Source organism: Coturnix japonica, chromosome 3, assembly GCF_054131305.1.
Source record: "Coturnix japonica strain WE chromosome 3, WE-NBRP24, whole genome shotgun sequence".
NCBI lineage: Eukaryota > Metazoa > Chordata > Aves > Galliformes > Phasianidae > Coturnix > Coturnix japonica.
This window is the reverse complement of record NC_140665.1, coordinates 76429300-76447956: the sequence shown is the minus strand read 5'-3', so window position 1 is coordinate 76447956 and position 18657 is coordinate 76429300. Positions and strand designations below refer to the sequence as shown.

Genomic DNA, 18657 nt, shown 5'->3' with positions numbered 1-18657 from the left:
TGCATAGCTGAATTTATATTTTCTGATAGTAATTTCTGAATTTATAGATCTATAATTCAAAAATTCTTGTTGAGATCTGTTTGCCATCAGATTGTTAGTTTGTGATTTCCTCCTCTCACGATATAAGTCAGTGTTACCTTTCAGTTTAGAGCATAATGTCCAATCACTCTTCCACTTTTCTATATTAAATACACTATTGTTGTTCTAAAAGAGTAATGTGTTGGATTATACTTATCTTTATTATTCTTAAATATTAAATAATAATAAAGTAATAAAAAATCTCAGGGAAAAAAAGAGATGGTTGGGTATTTTCTACTTTTCTTTCTCAAAGCTTAATATTTATTTTACTGTGTAAATAGACTGATTTCACTAAAAATCATTTTCACATCCAACTAAGGTGAACTGATTGAAGCAAGATGAATTAAACAAGGCTGATACACTCATCAGGATAAGTCTATGAAGAGATAGGAAAAATATCTAAGAAAATCCTAGCAGGCCACATTATTTTATTGAGCTTTGTTTCTCAAATACAAGAGATGGCTTCACTAAGGAATCTTCAGCACTATGAGCTTTAATTCTACCTTATGACTGGTATGAGTGCAGTAAAAGCTCCCTAAGGACAGCTGCTTTCTCCAACCCTCTGAAATACTAGAGCTAAACAGTCTAGAGATGATCAGAAGGACTATGGTACTAATTCTAGAACTTGATCCCATGGCAAGAATTCACATGCAGAATTTTTGTTTACTAGCTGTGAGAGGCAACCCTGTTATCAACACACTCACAGACTGATCTGATCATTTCTGTGCATTGTGCAGGTCAGCAGACATTTGCCTTCACCCTTACTTGTCCATCACTCCACAAACTGTGTCTGGGTAGGAAATCAGGAAGGTGGATAAATTTGTCTCTTTTCAATTGATAGAGCTCTGTTAGAAAATCAGTCTATGCTCCTGTAGCATCCTACCTAGCACCTGCTCCTTTTGGTTTGTACAGGCCTTCAAACAGTCTCCACAGACCAACAAAGTGAGGTGGTTCTTTGTGTGCTGAACAGCAGATCTGTAGAGCTCCTTGTCTCTGGATTCAGAAGCTTACACAGCTCAGGAGAAGGAAAAATACATGAGAGAAACACTCACTGATGCTATCAGATAAATCACATCAGCTTCAAGCATCTCTAAAGCTGAAAATAGCTGGACCTAAGGAGAGTGCTCAGAGGAAGATTCACATCCCTGTCCTATACTTGCTTTCCCTGGCTATCTGCTTTAGGCCACTTTTTTATTTGGGTGGTTTTTTTGTTTTTCCAGGTCAGAACTCCAGCAGATTATGTAGTGGGGTTTCCTGCACTTCACTGAATTGCAGAGGTTGGCCAAGAGAGAGTGCAGGGCTTGGGAAGACTAGTCAGTAGCTTACTGTGAACTTAGTAAACTTCATTGTTTTCATCTGACTGCCTATGACAGAACATGTAGCCAAAGCTGAAGGACATGATGCTCAGCTATTTTAAATGACTATCGGTTAGCTGAGATTTTTCAAAGTAGGCTTAGTAACTCTGACTTGAAAAACATGCTAACTCACCAAGGATGTTTTCATCAAATTGTTTCAAATGTAAATGTTACATTTATTTTATTGTCTGAATGCAAAATTCTTCTACTTTTAGAATAAAAAGCTGTAATTCATATTCTGCAGAAACACAATATTTTCCTCAGCTGAGGTACATGAAATCAATATCTCCTGGCAGGTGCTCTGGAACTGGTTCATGTCAGCCTTAAACCACAAACATTTCTTGTCATTACTGGGCAGTTCAGATGACAAAGCTGTTCTTGCAAATCAGTATTTAATGGGTCTGAAAATAAGAACAGAGCAGCAGGGAACTGCAAAATGTTATCTCAAAAGCACTTGCCTCACCCCTAAATTAAATCCAAAGTCAACTGTTCCCACAGACAGAGAGGAGGGCAGAGAACATTGTTTGTCACTGCAAATGAGTTACATGCCACACCTCAGATGTCACAGCACCCTTTTCCACAACATCTTTTAAGTTTCAGCAGTGCCTCAATACAACCAAAATTAAAGCTGAATAACTTGAACAACGAGGAACTTAATCTTATGTATATTTAAAGAGTAATGCTTATTTATATAGCAATTGCTCCTCAGAAACATTTCAGACCAATTACTGCTGGAGTTGTAACTGTACAAAAAACAACTGTATCCAAATCTTTGTTAAGCCAGAAAGACTATTTAAGATGTAAGTACCAGAAACATTAGCCACATTTTCCAAGCTGAAATTTAACAGTGTATTGAATTGCTTAATTGCAGAATGGACCTGAAATCATTAGCGATGCTCACAGTGTATGTCACAGCTAAAATTCCACAGAAGTATATTTTAAATATTATCTCTTCTTTCACTTAGCCATTTTGCTCAAGAATCCCTTTCTCATGTCAGAGTTGGTGAAACATACATCACTCAAAGCACAAGGAATACAGGCTGTGCTCTGCTTTATGTCAGATGATTTCATCAGCTCCTGGAGAAGGACCTTGAATAAGTATGTTGGCAGATACAAGTCCTTTTGGCTTGATTTAAAATAGCAATAAATTAATTTTTAATTGTAAGGAAATGTACATTGTACGTGGGGCACTGGAAATGTGCAAGAAAAGAGGTGGTCTTTTGGAGGCTCTAAAGGCACTGTCACTGCCCTTTCATAGTGGAGGAAGGGCAAGGGATTCAGACAGCTTCAAATTCTTATGAGTTCCTGCACAACCTAATGTAATCCTAATGTTACTCCTGCATATAATAATATGGAAAGCTTCATATTAATCACATAAAGCTTTATTACTGGAGCCAAAGGTACAAACTGGTCATTTGAGTTTCTGGTTGGTTTATTGGCTGTTTCCAGTTCAGCCTTTGATGTATCATTGAATTATTATTATTATCTCCTCTCACAGAGCCTGTGTGAGATTTTTATGGTACTCGTTGAACTGCAGTTCAATAAAAGTCAGTCCTTCAAAACCACATATGGTTAAAATAAGCATTTTTTGCTTGCATTTTTTCTTTGATTACATGTTTCTTGTCGAAAAGGAGATAAAGCCAGTCCTGTAAAATTCTGCGCGCTGTAGCTAACACTAAGCTCTATTTGTCCACGAGGAACTTAGAGGAACCAACGGAATGTTATTAGCTTCATCTAATCAGATCAAATATCATCTGCTATGCTCATCAACAACAACAGTTCAGGAGGAAGCATCTGCCCCCAAGCTTTATTAAAATTGTGTGGGCGTTTTTTTTAGTTGTTTTTTGTTGTTCTTTTTACTCATCTAATGAAAGGAAGCAGACACTTGAACAGTAAAAAGCAAAGGTTCACTCAAAGGAGATACTAAAATAATGTGTAAACCAACTTAAAAAGAAAAAGAAAAAGAAAAAGAAAAGAAAAGAAAAGAAAAGAAAAGAAAAGAAAAGAAAAGAAAAGAAAAGAAAAGAAAAGAAAAGAAAAGAAAAGAAAAGAAAAGAAAAGAAAAGAAAAGAAAAGAAAAGAAAAGAAAAGAAAAGAAAAGTTTAAACATCATAAATTTTTTTCCAATGTTAGAATTTTCCACTGTTGGAAGTTCAAAATATTCTTGGAAAGCAGTCATCCTATCTGTGATCTCAGAGAAGTCTGATTCAATAGTAATAAAATTGCCTATAATGCAGAGGTTTCATGTGTTTGTTCAGACAATCCCAGGCACCCGATGCCTTCAAATGAATACAACGAGAGGATTAGGTCTATTAAACAGGGCTAGGGCAAAATTCTGGCACAGGCATCTAGCAGTCTTCCTGGAATGGCCCTGGAACTACCTGTGGACCTGCTTGTCCAAGCGCTGGCAGACTGGACACAGCCAACCTGCTGGTAAGGCCAGGCAGGTTTAATAATGTAGGCCTGAGCAGGCAGCTATAATTGCACTCAGGGCTAGAGAATTGGCACTGGCAGTATCTAATTTCCTGATAACAAACATAACCAAAGTGCCACTCAAAAATTCTTAACACTTTCTGCATGGCCATTACCACACTGTTTTCAAACAAGAACACAGTTGTGAGAAACTGAAATGCACATTGTTGCTCTACAAAACCACAGCAGAAGTGCAAAGCCCTGTTTTCTTTTGAGAGGGGGACAAGCAGATGAGAAGTACTTAGATGGCGTAGTCATATACAATGAATTCCTGAGGAGGATCTCAGCAGAAAGAACAGGAACAGTGAGCATGGCAAAAATACGTGAATAGCAGCTGCCATAGCTGCTCCTACAAAGTAAAACAAGTTGAGCAAATCGCACGAGGAGCGATCCCAGATCCAGAGGGGAGAGCTGAGAATACAGCCTTGCAGGGAAGCATGGTGCCACACAGATGGGAGGTGTAGGGCAGCTGCTGGAGAGGGAAAGACGATTTCAAAAGCTCACAGATGGAGTCAGCCACAGTATATGTTGAGACCCAGAGGACTGTCCAGCTCAGCAGGCAATGATGAATGCCAAAGAGAGCAATGACAAAGCTCAGACCACAGAGAAATCCAAGCTGAGATAATGTTGATTCTGAATGAGTCAGCTGGAGATCCAGATAAATTGCAAGTAAAAGCCTATTTGCAATGGCAAAGTGCCAACAGCTGATGGCCACCCTCTGCCTTCCCAAGGATCATTCCCTTCCCATAGCAAAGGTGATAGATGATGCTTATCAATAACAGAGCGATTTCAGCTAACAGGAAAACAATGTTACATGATGGCATGTCATTGTGCTATTCCTCTCCACTCTCTCCCTTCCCAGAGGCAAGGATAATCATGGCGTACACACATTCTTCCCCACTGTACCACAGGATGCTGAGAAAGACTAGCTAAAACAAGAGAAGATCTATGACCTCAGTTTTTGCAATGTGGTATCAAACAAAGAAGCAATGGCGGGAAGGGCATGGCTTAACCCTGCAGCCCTGAGATGGGGGTGTTTGCTGGGAATGGGGTATGTGTAGGGCAGCTGCAGCAGGTGAGATGTGAGGTGAGACAGTGTGAGTATACATAGACACCTTTGAGAATTTAGCTACCGATCCCCATCATGTAACCTTACTGAAATATTTTTTCCATGGATCTTGGCCTGGCATAATTTTCTCAGGGATGGCAAACGTCAGTTTTCTGCCACTGAGCAGTTTCCCAGCTGAACTTCAGTAGATCTCCCTGGAATACGGCAACATTAAAACTCTTCAGCAAAATGGTTACAGCATTACTTTTCATGGGCAAACAATCTTTTTTTTTCTTTTTTTTTTTTTTTTCTCTCCTAATTCTTGGAAATGCTTGAAGCATTTTAGTTGGAACTTCCAAAAAACAATTCAGATTCAGCCAGAAGTCCAGCTTGAACAACTGAAGTCTGGCAAAGCTGTAAGCAACTGCATTCATACAATATTCAGTTTTAAATGAAAATTGTCAGGCAAACTTACTGCAGACCAAGCAGATAACAAGACTGTTATCTATGTTTTCTCTTGTATGCCACAGATTAATGTTAGCAAGTCAACTGTCACACCTGGCTTTCAAAGCAGCATAATATTTGCTCACATTCTTACTTCCAGATTTTATCTACTGCTACTTCACAGTTGATTAGCTATATTTGTCAACATGATTTCAAAGCATGATAACGGAAATCTTTTAAGCAGATCTCTTAGCAGAGTTTCAGATTATTTTCCAGGTCAGAGAAATCTGTGTAAGCCTCACAGAAATATTTGGATGAAACATTCTGTTTTTTCCCAGTTTTCCCATGAACTCAAAAAGAAAATTTAAGAGAAAGTATCGGAAGCAATTGACTTTTATTAGCTAGTTCTCTTGTTACAACTAAAAAGACTGAGAACATACCCTTGTTCATAAGACAATCTATCCATCCCATTCCTTTTGTCTTAAAAAAAACCCACACACCTGTTTTAAAAGATGCTAAAAATAAAGACACAGCTTTTATTGCTATAATTCATATATTCAGTACATTTTTGTTAGTATCCAAAACAACAGAAGTAGTAGCTGTTTAGCTGTTCTCACATTCACTACCATATTCCCTGCAGATTTATAGTTTCTTAGAGAGGACATGAAGAAAGAAGCTTGGAGATTGGTGAGCTGACATACACAGTACATTCCCAAAGATGCCCTTAGAACTGTCTAAGTATCCCTTATAAGAATTTCAGCCAGACTTACTAAGTCATATTCTTTACTTGATCTGCAAATGACCAATTCTGGCAACACTCTGAAAGTATATTAAAAACAACATAACATCTGCAATTCGTGTGTTCCCGACTGTAATGCTCTATGACAGCATTTTTAAGACAAACCTGACATTCTGCCAGACTTCTCTGCAATGTCCTTGGGAATTCTGACCTATTACACTACAATGAAGTTTTGATGCAAGCTGTTTAACGCAATGTTTCTTTCCATAAAGAAACAGTTTTGATTATACAGCTTGCAGAGATGCAATGCTACTCTTCAGTTAGAGTCTAAAAGATTCTGCTGCACTGGCAGAACCACATAACAACATGTGTCTGCCACCCTTGAGAAACCTATGGAAAAAAGAATTGCAGCAAAGAAGAGATTTATCATTAACCAAAAGTAAAATCCACAAAATACATACAGTAGGTATTTCTTAAAACTGTCAGTGTCTACATAACCAAATAACTCCACTGGATTCACAGTAGCTCAAACTCAAGAAACCTTGTTTTTTTACTTTTACTGGCAGATTTATTTTTTTTTCAGTGATAGCTTTGTGCTTAACTCTCTCTATATATATGAAGAGAAAGGGGAATATGATATCCATCCCCAAAGTACTGAGTCAGTTCTTATGGCCTAGAGAAAAGTAGGGAATTCCCACTACCAATGGACTGGAAGTAGACAGCCTAGTTGGACCTTGCTGCTGTAATGATGCAGGGTGATATCTTCTAAAAAACAATTTATTCCACCTAAAAGGACAGTTTTGATTACTCTGAAGCAGATTTGGATCAAATTCAGATACGAAAATGGGCTGTAGGAACTTTGCTATTTTTGCTTTATTATTTTTCCCATACTAAAATCACAGGATGCCAGAGGTAATATGAGAGTGAGGCAGAAATCTAAGAAAACTGTTTCTTTGATATCTTTTTTCACTAGCCTTTCAAGACCAAATATGGTTTAAAGTTCTTACTATACAACAAAAAGCGATTGAAAGTGCCTACAAAGGAGCAAAGCATTTACATGGTTTTAGGATTGGTTATCTATCTAAAAAATATAGGTATGTGTACTGTCTTAACCAGAATTAAATTTCCTGGTAATCCTTTCAAGGACTAACTGAGCAATGTCTCCCTCCCACAGTTATTTTTGTGGCTGGCTGCTTCTCAAACCTACCCTGTACTTCCCTTCTCTTACATTTTTGGAGGTTCAGGGGCAAAACTGGGAGCTCTGGAACAAGTAGAAAGAAAGAACATTTCAACATTTATATCTTGGAGGAGAAGTGTTGCATTTGTGAAAATTCTCTTTTGTGCACAAACCATTATGGTATCACTGAGTGATAGAATACCACACAAAAGCTTTTGTGAACCAAGAAATCAAAGCCGTATTTATTAACCATGGTAACAGGTACAACAACTACTACAATACATGTAAGGTAACAACTAATGTAATGGTAACAGCTAGCAGCTGATACTGCATAGCAATATATGCATTATTATTTTTTATTCACAGATTCAAAAGCATAGATATTTACTTAGAATGTGGGAGGGGATAAGAAGCAAGGGAAAGGAGCTGTTGCACCATTAGCAATTGCTGCACGGCTCATGGCCCAGAACATGACATGACTGCAGCCATGGTGGGCTTCTGCCCACTACCCTCATTCTAGTTGGAGCTGCCTCAAGGCTGGGAAATCCTCCAGCGCTTTGACTCTGTCAGCTCTCCCTTGGCTAGCAAATACTACTCTAGTATTACATAAAACTCATACCTGCAGCCTTTAAGAGATTGGCTGCATCAATTACGTTATTCCTGCATCCCCCTCTCACTGACCCCACTCAGGCACTCTGGTGTTTGCACTTTGCTGTAAAACTATTTTTTAAATGTGTATGTTGTTCATTACAAATACCCACTATGACTAATCTCATAGTTACACAGTTGTGCTGTGATGCAGGTAAAGGCGTGAGGAAGCCAGCATTTTCAGCCTAAGTAAGGGAGCCTTGAGACAGGGTTGATGTTGGGGTGAACTGAAATGCTATCTGTCAGCTGTAGCTGTCAGCAAAAATATTAAAGAAAGAGCAGCTGCATCATGCCATGAGCCAGGGAGTAGGGCAATCACTGCTCCAAATAGATTTTAGAGTCAGATGGAGTTTTCTTTTAATGAACCCTGTTAATAGTCATGAACTGTTTATTTTCAAACATCATTTGAGCCAGTTGTTAACACTACTGCTTTTAAAATGTTCAAAACAACAACAAAAAAAGCTTGAAATGCAAGCAAAGTTGAGGTGTTTAGAATGGGACTTACTGAAAGATATGTTAATATACAACACATTTTGTCCTAATTATTCTCAGCTTCTGTGTCCATAAATTTGCCCCCACTGTTTTAGAATGTAAGTGCTAATATGGCAATAATAATGATACACCTATAGAAAAACACAGCCTTACTTCTCTGTTGGAAGAAAAATTCTTATCTTACTGTAGCTTCTGTAGAATTTTTTCTTCCTTCTCAGAACACTTCATTAATAAGATACTTAACCATCCTAGAAATATTTATTGAAAAATAACATCTTGCAGACTTTTTGGGTAGTGATTAAAGAAAATAATAAGCTACAGCTTCTTCTGGATCTTGAATTCCAAGATAAATGTAATAACACTTGTGGCAAAGTGTTATTGTTTACTGCTTGGAAAAATTTATGCAAGAACATAATACTAGTTCTGATTGCTGCTGCAATGAAATACAACCAGACAGGGTATATTGCCATGAGTCAGGAAATCTGGATGTTCCTGGACAGAGGCCAAGGGAGCTCAGACACATCAGAAATGTGATGTATATGCGTCATCCGGGGGAGACACACAGAATTGTTCTGAGCATCCAAAGCTGCCTGATTCAAGCAGCAACCAAATGACTACCCTGAGATGTAATTACTGGCTGTCTATTTTCAGATTCCTTTGTTTTAATGTCGGGAAAACAAAAATGAAGTAGGCTTTCCAGGGCAGATTAAAGAATAGTTATTAGGCTCATCCTTGAGACAGCAAGACCAAGCCCTCAGGTGAATATAACCAACACAGACTTTTCACTGCTCCTACCCTTTCTCAGTAGCTGTTTTCCTTCTCTTCCCTCAACCCTTCCCCATATCTCATCACAGAGGAGAACTACAGCTTTCACTGCTGCCCTGCCTGTCCTTTCAGACATGAGGGTTGCTTTTTGGACTTCACCATTTTGCACTTCTTATTTCTGTCAGAGTAAGTTCTCACAATAAAGAGCTGATCTTCCCTTCATTAAATACACATAAAGCCAATTTATTACCCAATTCTCTCCATCCACAGGAAGGCTCCCAAGTAAACAAATAACCCTCAGTTCTCCTACATTGCTCTGGACTAGATTTGGGCCCCTTGTCACAGTTACCCCTGCCCTTAAACTGAAGCAGGACATACGACATGGAAGGCTTGGGCTACTCTGTGCTGTGTTTAAGCAGCTGTGCCTGCCAACCTTGGCCAGTCTTGTATGTGCTGTGGCAAATATGTGAGTGTTGTCCTTCCTGCTGCCAGCCTCACTGTCTCCCCTGTGTAATGGTATCAGGGGTCATGCCCATTTAAGATCTTGAGTTAAGCTTGAGAAGTCATGGGTTCAAGAGATTTTAAAGTCATACATCCTGGAGTCCTGTGGGAGCCCTTCTGGTGTCAAATCATCTAGAGCTTGTAACATTCAAATGCTGAAGCTCTGAGGGCTGTACATTTTTAATTGTTTTTTTTTTTTGTTTGTTTGTTTGTTTGTTCTGCTTTTAATCAAAGCTGACAGTCATATAATGGCAATTTCTAGAGCAAGTCCTTAATGAAATGCCAGTTGCTGAGAGAGCCATCTGAGCAGCTACCATTGCTCTAAACAACTGGACTGGCCTGAAGCCTCAAGCTGCTCACTGGTCCTGTAGGTGTCAGGCAGCATAGCTGGCCATTACTTTTCACCTGGAGCTCTCTCCTACTCCAGCTGGTGCAAAGGGTTGGTGAGCATCCCTTCAGGCCAGCAGCACTACTGGGATGCCCATTTTCATTTATTATGGGGTCCTTTTCACTCTTCAATACCAGATGACATGGGACAGCAACATGCCAGCTGGTCTTTCCCCATCAGGCTTCCCTCAAAGGTCTATTTCCTGCTATACAGCTTTTTTCTCAGTGTCCTCCTTCAAAAAAATCAAATAGACCCCTGCCAATATCACTAGAAATCATGGGAATTTCTGGTATCTTTAACTTCATAGATTTTTTTAGCAAAATAACAACACTCCCAGAGCTGACAACATCTTCTTTGCCCTGTGTACAACTGCACCTGATTTTTTTATTTTCTTTTTTAAAACCTCTACAAAGTTTCACTAGTTTGCTTTCTATTTTGGCATGCTTTTGCTCTTGTAGCCTTCTAGTCACAACTCTAATCCTCCTTTTTCTGCTGTATATAGCTAATTTCTTGCTGCCCACAACTCAGGGTACAGCTAAGCTTCCCTCTGGAAAGCTCCTCTAAAAATATGTATTCTTGTCACTCAGATAAATTCAATTGCTATTCCAACTTCTCCCAGTAGAATCTGGTTTCCAAGGAAGGCTATTTAAATCTCCTTATTCAAAGCTGTTGACATGATGTTCAACACTGCAACATCTCAGGGTGTCATAGTCACTGCTATATTTATCCTTGTAACATCCCAGGTGTTATTAAGAGTGTAGAAGTAAATAACTTGCCAAGAGTCACACAAGGAGCCACTGATACGAAAGCTAGACATTTAACCAGCCTCTCTCTGTCCATGGTGTAGCACCTGCCATTTTACAGTAAAAGTATCTGAAAACTATAAACAACAACATTCAAACACAGTACGAATATTTTGGTGAGGAAACCTGAAATTAGCAAAGCATTTCCCATTAATAAGCAATCTATCAAGTGTCACGTCACTCTTACACTCTATTCCCTGCAGTGCAATTTAGTCTTTGTTTATATAACTAATGATGGATATATCTAAATTAACTCTCCTTGTGCGTAGTCATGCTTGCCACAAGCTTAAATACTCACTGCTGCCTTGGAATTTTTGAGCTGACAGCACTAGTCCACAGAATTGGTGTCCTTGCTCTGCTTATTTCTTATGAAACTATGACAAAACTTGATGTTACATCCAGGGTATTTAATTAATACTTAAATAGGTTATTTGATTTATTCCTGATATGTTACTTCATGCATTTTATTTGTGCTAAAGGAGAAATTTATTTTTCTGTCCATACTTAGCTCCATGTATTTTTCTAGAGTTTCTTATTCCTTTTCACCCCAGCGGCCAGGGTGAAATTCCAGCTTGAATTCAGCAATTCATTTCCATTGGAATGGACTGCTCAGGGAGGTGGTGGAGTCACCGACCCTGGAGGTGCTCAAGGAAAGACTGGATGTTGTGTTGAGGGACATGGTTTAGTGGGAGCTATTAGTAATAGGTGAACGGTTCGATTGGATGATCTTTTAGGACTTTTCCAACCTTGGTGATTCTATGATTCTATGATTCTAGCACTTCATCAGTTGCCAAAGAACTGTGGAGGTACAGGTTGCGTGGCTCATACATATGTTGAGCAATGACTAGAAACTGGTGTCACTACAGGGAATTCATATTTCTACAACTATGGAAGTTAAACTATCACAAGGGAGGTTCCAAAGAGGTCCTCCAAGGCTCTCTTGTATCACAACAATATCACTGTACATTTCTATTAACAAGTAGACCATATTCTGACTCACTTTCATGTAACTCCCTTTTCTCATGAAAGGAAGTTTCAAACTAATACTGTGGTTAAGAAAATATTTTCTGAAAGTGGGAAAGTCAGTTCAGTGAATTTTTTTCCAACCCATTGTGTGGGAAAAGAAGGCAACGACAGTACCTTCTGCTGGGATACAAGCACAATGGAGCAATAGAAGATAACGAAGAAGAAAAGTTAGCTCACCCTTTCCAACAACCAGCAACAGCCCAAGAGAAGTGCAACCACTGTCCAGAGTGATAGTGCTCCCTCAGCTGCTAAGCATTAAGTGAGGCTGAGGAGGAGAGGATCCAGGCTCCAACCCTTACGATCATTCAAGTGCATTGCTTGCACCTGAGATCCCTGGGTTATCTACTCCTCACCTGGTGCTCAACCACTGGTTCAGGCCACGACCTGGCAATTCCACTGCACCTATAAACTACCTGTGAAATCATTGGCCATATGGATTTATCTGATTAACATGTGACTTAGATACCCTGACATTTAAAACACTAAGTTTCCTGGTCCCGTGTTGAAGTACCTCTCATCGGTCTTTGTACATTCCAGTGTTTTTCAGAGCATGGTCCCTTCTTCCTAAATCTCAGTAGCTTTCTTGCTATCTTGACTACCACTGTAGCATATAGACAACCTGTATTCAAGAAGGGTAACATGTATGACCTATGTGCAGGTGATATTAGCTTAAGTTCTTCCCTTATGAAATAAGTATTGAGTTTGCCCTAGCTCTAGTTTTTTTCTATTCAAAACATTTGGCTTCCAAACAGAATGTGTCATGGAAGCTGTTGTAAGCTAGGATAGCAAAATAAAAACAACATTATTGGTTCTTCTTATTTTAGGACAGAACAGCAAATGTTAAAAAAATAAGTCCCAATATTACTTCACTTGAAATTTTCAACTTGTTGACCAAAGGACTGCGACTTTTGTTATTTCCAAATACACTTTATTATAGCTTATGGATGGAATACATTGATGATCATCACCAGCAAAATATTCCTCAGCTAGACATGCTCAGAACTTTGTGAGTCAAACAGGATGTAAGACCTGAAAGAACTTACAATAACTGAAAATAATCAAAGACCCAAGCAACTGATCAAACTGCAGTTAGCCCCACTTTGAGTGAGACTGAACAGCTTGTGGCAGTTCCATACATCTGAATTCTGGTGCTGGAATTCCATGGCAGCTTCCATTCAGAGGACACTCAACTATGACTCTGCCTTTTACTATTTGTAATGCGATCTTTTGTGACTTGGATTCCAGTTTCTGGCTTCTGCCACTCAAAGCATTAATGGTTCTCATTGCCAACTGCCTCCTCTGGCACTCAGCAGCTATGTTGCCATGTGTGTCCCTCTGCACAGAAGGGACATCTTGTTCTGTGCTGTTTGACATGCTTGAGGACATCATGCATGGCATGGTTCCCTTTTATCTTTCTACTGCCCAGTGTCAAAAATCACAACGTTAATTTTTCTTCTAAGAATTCTACCAGACTGAAGAATTGAAATCCTTATCCATTGAAATACAATTCAGGATTCTGTTATTAAAGATGTCCTTGTGAAAGAATAAAAGGTGGAAAACTAAGACATGGCAGAAAACTGTATTCTTTACCTTAAAATGTAGATCCAATAAAGGTTTTTGCTCCCCGTTCATGTACGTTCTTGCAAACAGTTTTTAAATGAGTACTTTATCAAGAATCTGAATTATGTATTTTAAAAGTAAGAATGTCCTTTGAGTCACTTAACCAGATGGGATATTCGTAAAACCTCGTACTATCTACTATGTTCACAAATTTGAACTTGGGGATAAATTGCGTATGTTTTCTTTAGTGTGTATTTGTTGTCACAGTAACTGCAATTTTCCTAATAAATGGAAATTGCATCGTTTCCTTAAGTATTTAGGTTATTGCACTGAAATAGCATCATGAACTCACCGCCACTTCTCCTTCCTGTTGTCAGGCTAGATCTCATTTAGTTACAGGAACAGGCACTAAAACAGGTTAGTTTAGATGTGTGCATTATTATTAGATATGTGTGCATTAGAAAGCTGAAGCGGGTCTGCTTAGCCCCATTACATTCTATGACTCATGCATGTGTGGGAAAACCTTATTTTCACAGAGATCTCTTAGATAAACAAGGCAAGTTGGCAGCAATTCGATTGCACTGATGTTAAGCATCTTCTGCTTTCTGTTGCATTCATTTGGTTTATATTTTCTGAAAAATGCAAGCAGTCTGATAAACTCTAATGAAAATTCTTGTACCGAGGACACATGACCTTTCATTTCAGTTACATTTTTTCAGTAGGAGCAGCCTTAGAACCAGTTCCTAAAAAATCCAGTTCTGTTATTGCAGTAAAATCTACTTTTAAAATAATTAATTAAATAAATAAAAATACCATGTTAGTGAAGCTGTAGCTCTTGTTAACCATGGCCATAACACACTAGCCAAATATCCTCCCCTACCTCTTTAACTTATAAGATCCTAAACGCTGTGGACTTCAAAAAGAAAACTGATTTGGCTTCCAGAATATTGGAATAAATTTTTGAACAGGATAAATTACAAAACACAATACACTTTTGCACCATTTCCCCCCCCTTAAAAAAAGCAAAGAAAGCATACCTTACTCTATTAAAGAACCATGAAAGTATAAAAATCAAAGCAATCCTTACTGTATTAAAGAGCTGTCAGAGCACACAAATGAAACTCAGAAAGTTTTTTGTAAATCTATTGAGGTGTTTGCTCATGTTCTGAAAACCCACTGTTTTATACCAAAGTGAGTTTGTTCACACATCACAGATAATTAATATTTTAATTGAAGTTTTATCATCTTTGAAATGAAACTTACTCAGATAATGTTCAGCAATCTTAGATTCACACACCCCTTGGCTTGTGTCAGCTAACAGCAACTGGATGAGTTGCCCATTTAAGGGAAAAACTACAGGCTCCAGCCTATTTCCCTGCACTTCACATGTGTCTGTCCCACTCCTTTAGCAATGCAATCTGTAATGCCAAAAAGCATTTCTTCTTTTACATATAGTTGTGCCTTTAGGATATATACTTTTAATGGTAGGAATTCTTTCATTCTCTGTATTTGTAAAGTGTGTAAATCATTTTTGGAGGCAGCCACAATCTATGTGATTTCACATATCAACTTTGCATGCTTTACTCTGGAAAAGATTTATAGTCCAGTCAAAGCAGAATGACTGTGATAAGGCAAAACCATCTTGAATGTAAAAACAAACAACAACAAACAATTTGTGCCAAGCTGTTTGCACTGATTTTAGTATTTGTTCTGTTATGATACTAAGGATAAAAAGTAATGCAGAAAATGCAGATCATCTGCAGAAGCTGAAGGAATGGACAAAAAGATTAAAACAAAAACAAAAACCCCAAACTCTAAGAAATATTAAACATCACCAGAGATCTTCACAAATCCATTAGGCATTACACAATCTGCAATGCTAGAGACTCCCACTGCCTCTCCTGAACAGGAAATCAGTACAATTTTTCTTCCCCTTTGGACACCAGTGCCTCAAAGAATAATTACAGGATTACATTATAAATGTTAGTTTGTTTCCAGTATCACTAACTCGGTACAAATACTAAGCAAATAGAAGAGAGATTAAGAAATATTCATTATTTATAAAGCCAGCATGAAAATAATGTGTATTCCCCAGGTAATTCTAAGTTCTCATGAGTTTAATGCAACAAGTGACTTCTGAAATTTGCTGGTATAATGCATAAAATTAGGAAACAACTTTCAGCAGAAAACACTGGCAACAATGAAAAGAGAAAAAGCAAATGATGAAAAACACCAGAATAAGACGACAAAGCTGAAAACTACAGGTATTTGTGCTTCTTGTAAAGAAGTGCTCAAATGTTAGCAAGTAACAACACTGTCTTGTCAAATACATGTTCTTCTAGGTTTCAGTTCTTATCTCAGGCTTTAAATATTAAATATTGTTGTTAAAATACGAAATATGAATAGCTGAAGTTCCCTCTACTTTGTCTTTTTGTTTCATCTGGTGTATTCGCAGACGTTATAGCTCTATCCTCCAAGTGGCACTTTAGATATGTAGAAGGGCAAATCTCTGCCCCAGAATTCAAATTAAGTATTAAAATAGTAAGGCAAGCTGCAACAATCAGTCTTGAGAAAGGAACAAAAGATACAGAAAATGAGAGAAAAAAGCAAAATGTTTCTTGAGAGAAAAAAAAAACAACAACAAAACAGTAATATAGATGATATATTTTGTTAAATTCTCTTGACAAAGCAGAAAATGTACATATTAATTATTGAACACCAAGTCCTGCTCTTATTATACTTTAAGGAAAAAGCATGACAGAATAGTGGTGAGCTTTGAAGATGAACTTCAAGTCTCAGAAATTGGTGTTAAAAAGAACCAGACGTTCTATAAAGAGACTGAATAACTGAGGTGATGACAAATTACTCAGCTTAGATGCTGACTGCGACTAGATTGGTGAAAAGAGGCCATAAATTGGAATATTCTTATTATGAAGGTGAAAGAAGGAGCCACAGGCTGAGCTTGGAAAAGGATTCTGAATGGGAGGGAAACACAGTCTTTAGCACCATGAACGGCATCATTCATTTTGCACAGCTATGGGAATATAAACAGAATCAAAATAATATAATGGGAAAAATAAATGAGTGTGCTTGTCTTCCAAGAAAATCTCTGCAAAGGCGAATATTGCCAAAACCGTAATGACTTTTTGATTTGATATAAAATGGAGCTTGGTTTCACAGTAATCATTAGTAGAATTGGCTATTCTTCAAAAATGAAGCCATCTGTTGAATAGCCACATTGCATATTCCACAGATTTGATTGGAAAATCTCAGAGCCTCTTTGTGGACACCTGTTGAGAAGGGTAATTTTAGCCTCCTTCTCCATTTTGAAATGGGAGGGAAGACAGATGTACATAGAATCACAACTCCATGTGTTAGAATTAGAAGTTGCTATCAGATGGTTCAAAAGTCTTTTCATGTGATACAATGTTGTGGCTAATAAATTTGCTGTTAGTAGTTAAGAACTTGGCTGAACGTAAATTGGGCAAGAAAATTAAAATTGTAACACCATACGTTATATTGAGCAACAACTGAAAACTGTCAGTAACTAATACATTTTCCCACATTTTGTCATTCAAATGTATTCAGAAGGTCAAATTTGCCATTTCTCTGCAGTTTTTAACATTTGCCAATTAATTCATTGAAAATAAGAAACAGTAACTTTACTCGAAGTCAAGATTACAAGAACTGTACAAATTATATCGTCTCAGCTTTATTTCTCATTGTACAGCACTTTTTTTTAATGAAAAGCAGAACTTTCTCACGATACGTCTTTATTAAAAAGTAATACCGAAGTTTCCTTCTCAGATTCAGACTTAGGATACCATAGAGCTGTAGTAATTCCACAGTAATCATTATCACATTAAATCATGGCCACCAAAATGCATTCCTATTTAGTGCTTAAGTACCATGCCCCTTGCTTTGAAATGAAATGCAAACTACATGACTTTTGCTTTTAAGAATTTTTCTCTGTTCTAATTTATCTTTTTTTTTTTTTTTTTTTTCCCCCATAGGCAGTTACATTCCCAAACACTAAGTCAAAGTTGCTTCAGAGCATTTTATATTCATTCAGTCTGTAAGCATGTCACTGCCTCGATGTGGTACTGATGTGATACTGTGATACTGTGTATGCAGGCATGAACCTAGAATTATTTAGCTGAAGCAAGAACTTCTCTGCTACCTGAGGCAGCCCATGTCCACAGACTGCATGTCAAAGTACACAGACAGTCAGTACAAACTCAGTCCATTCCTTAGGACAAATATATTTCAATTGAGACAATTCCACATAAATCTGCAAACAGGGTTTTTGCATGGGCTAAGTGCATTCTTGAAATATTTGCCTTTGTAACTAAATTTGTAATACATTAATAACCCTTGAGTCTTTTAAGAATTCATGGATACTAAATGTATTTTGTTTGGAGAAAATGGCTTTAAAAGATGGGGGGGAAATCTTTCTTCAATTGACCAAACAGCTTTTGTTAGTTTAGTCGAAGCAGTCATAGGGAGCAATTCCTCCCCTAAATTACACAACCATTATGTGACCATAGGATATTCAAACAGATAAACAGGCTTCTATTGTGCTGTTGGGGTAAAAGATCTGAAAATGGTTTCTTATTTATTTTCCTAAACAAAACAAACACCTAAACATCAATACCCCAGCTCAAGCATACTGGGTTATAATAAATGTAAGGTCATTTTTTAGGAAGGGAGCCTTATGCTACTCAATCAAACATAAATAAATATAAGCTGATATAAATAAATGCAAGAGGAAGAACCAAGAGCTATTGTCACAGAGTAGTATGAAAAGTTGCAGGTATGCCTGCATGCTTAGAGCTGTTAAGGAAATGAAAAGAATAAATGTCCTAGGTCACAAAGTATTCACTTAATTTAGTTACTGAACTGCTATTTCCTCTTATTTGTCACATGCTGTCACTGTTTTTTAATAGCTGCTAAACTGTCACAGGTAAGGGGTGATATGTAATTCTATTCTTAAAGCTTGGTTTGCCTTCTGTCAGCACATGAGCAGATATAAAAAAGATACAAGTGAAAATCTATGCATATTATTTTCATATTACTATTAGTTACTGGATTCTGCTTGCTATAACTGCAAAAGTTATTTGAGCAAAGTTTTTCTGTGACAAAAACATAAAAGTAAACATCC

General features: G+C 37.7%; 1 protein-coding gene across 6 annotated transcripts in view; it reads right to left on the bottom strand.

Moving 5' to 3' along the window:
* The window catches only part of FILIP1 (filamin A interacting protein 1), a 124227-nt gene that overhangs the window by 80589 nt on the left and 24981 nt on the right, over positions 1–18657 (bottom strand). The window contains exon 1 of one of the 6 annotated variants that reach the window (XM_085543734.1): positions 14760–14775. The exons of the other annotated variants lie outside the window; for them this stretch is intronic. The gene's annotated coding sequence lies outside the window, so the exon portion shown is untranslated. Of the gene's footprint in view, positions 1–14759; positions 14776–18657 lie in introns of those variants that run through there. 6 annotated transcript variants of the gene reach the window in all.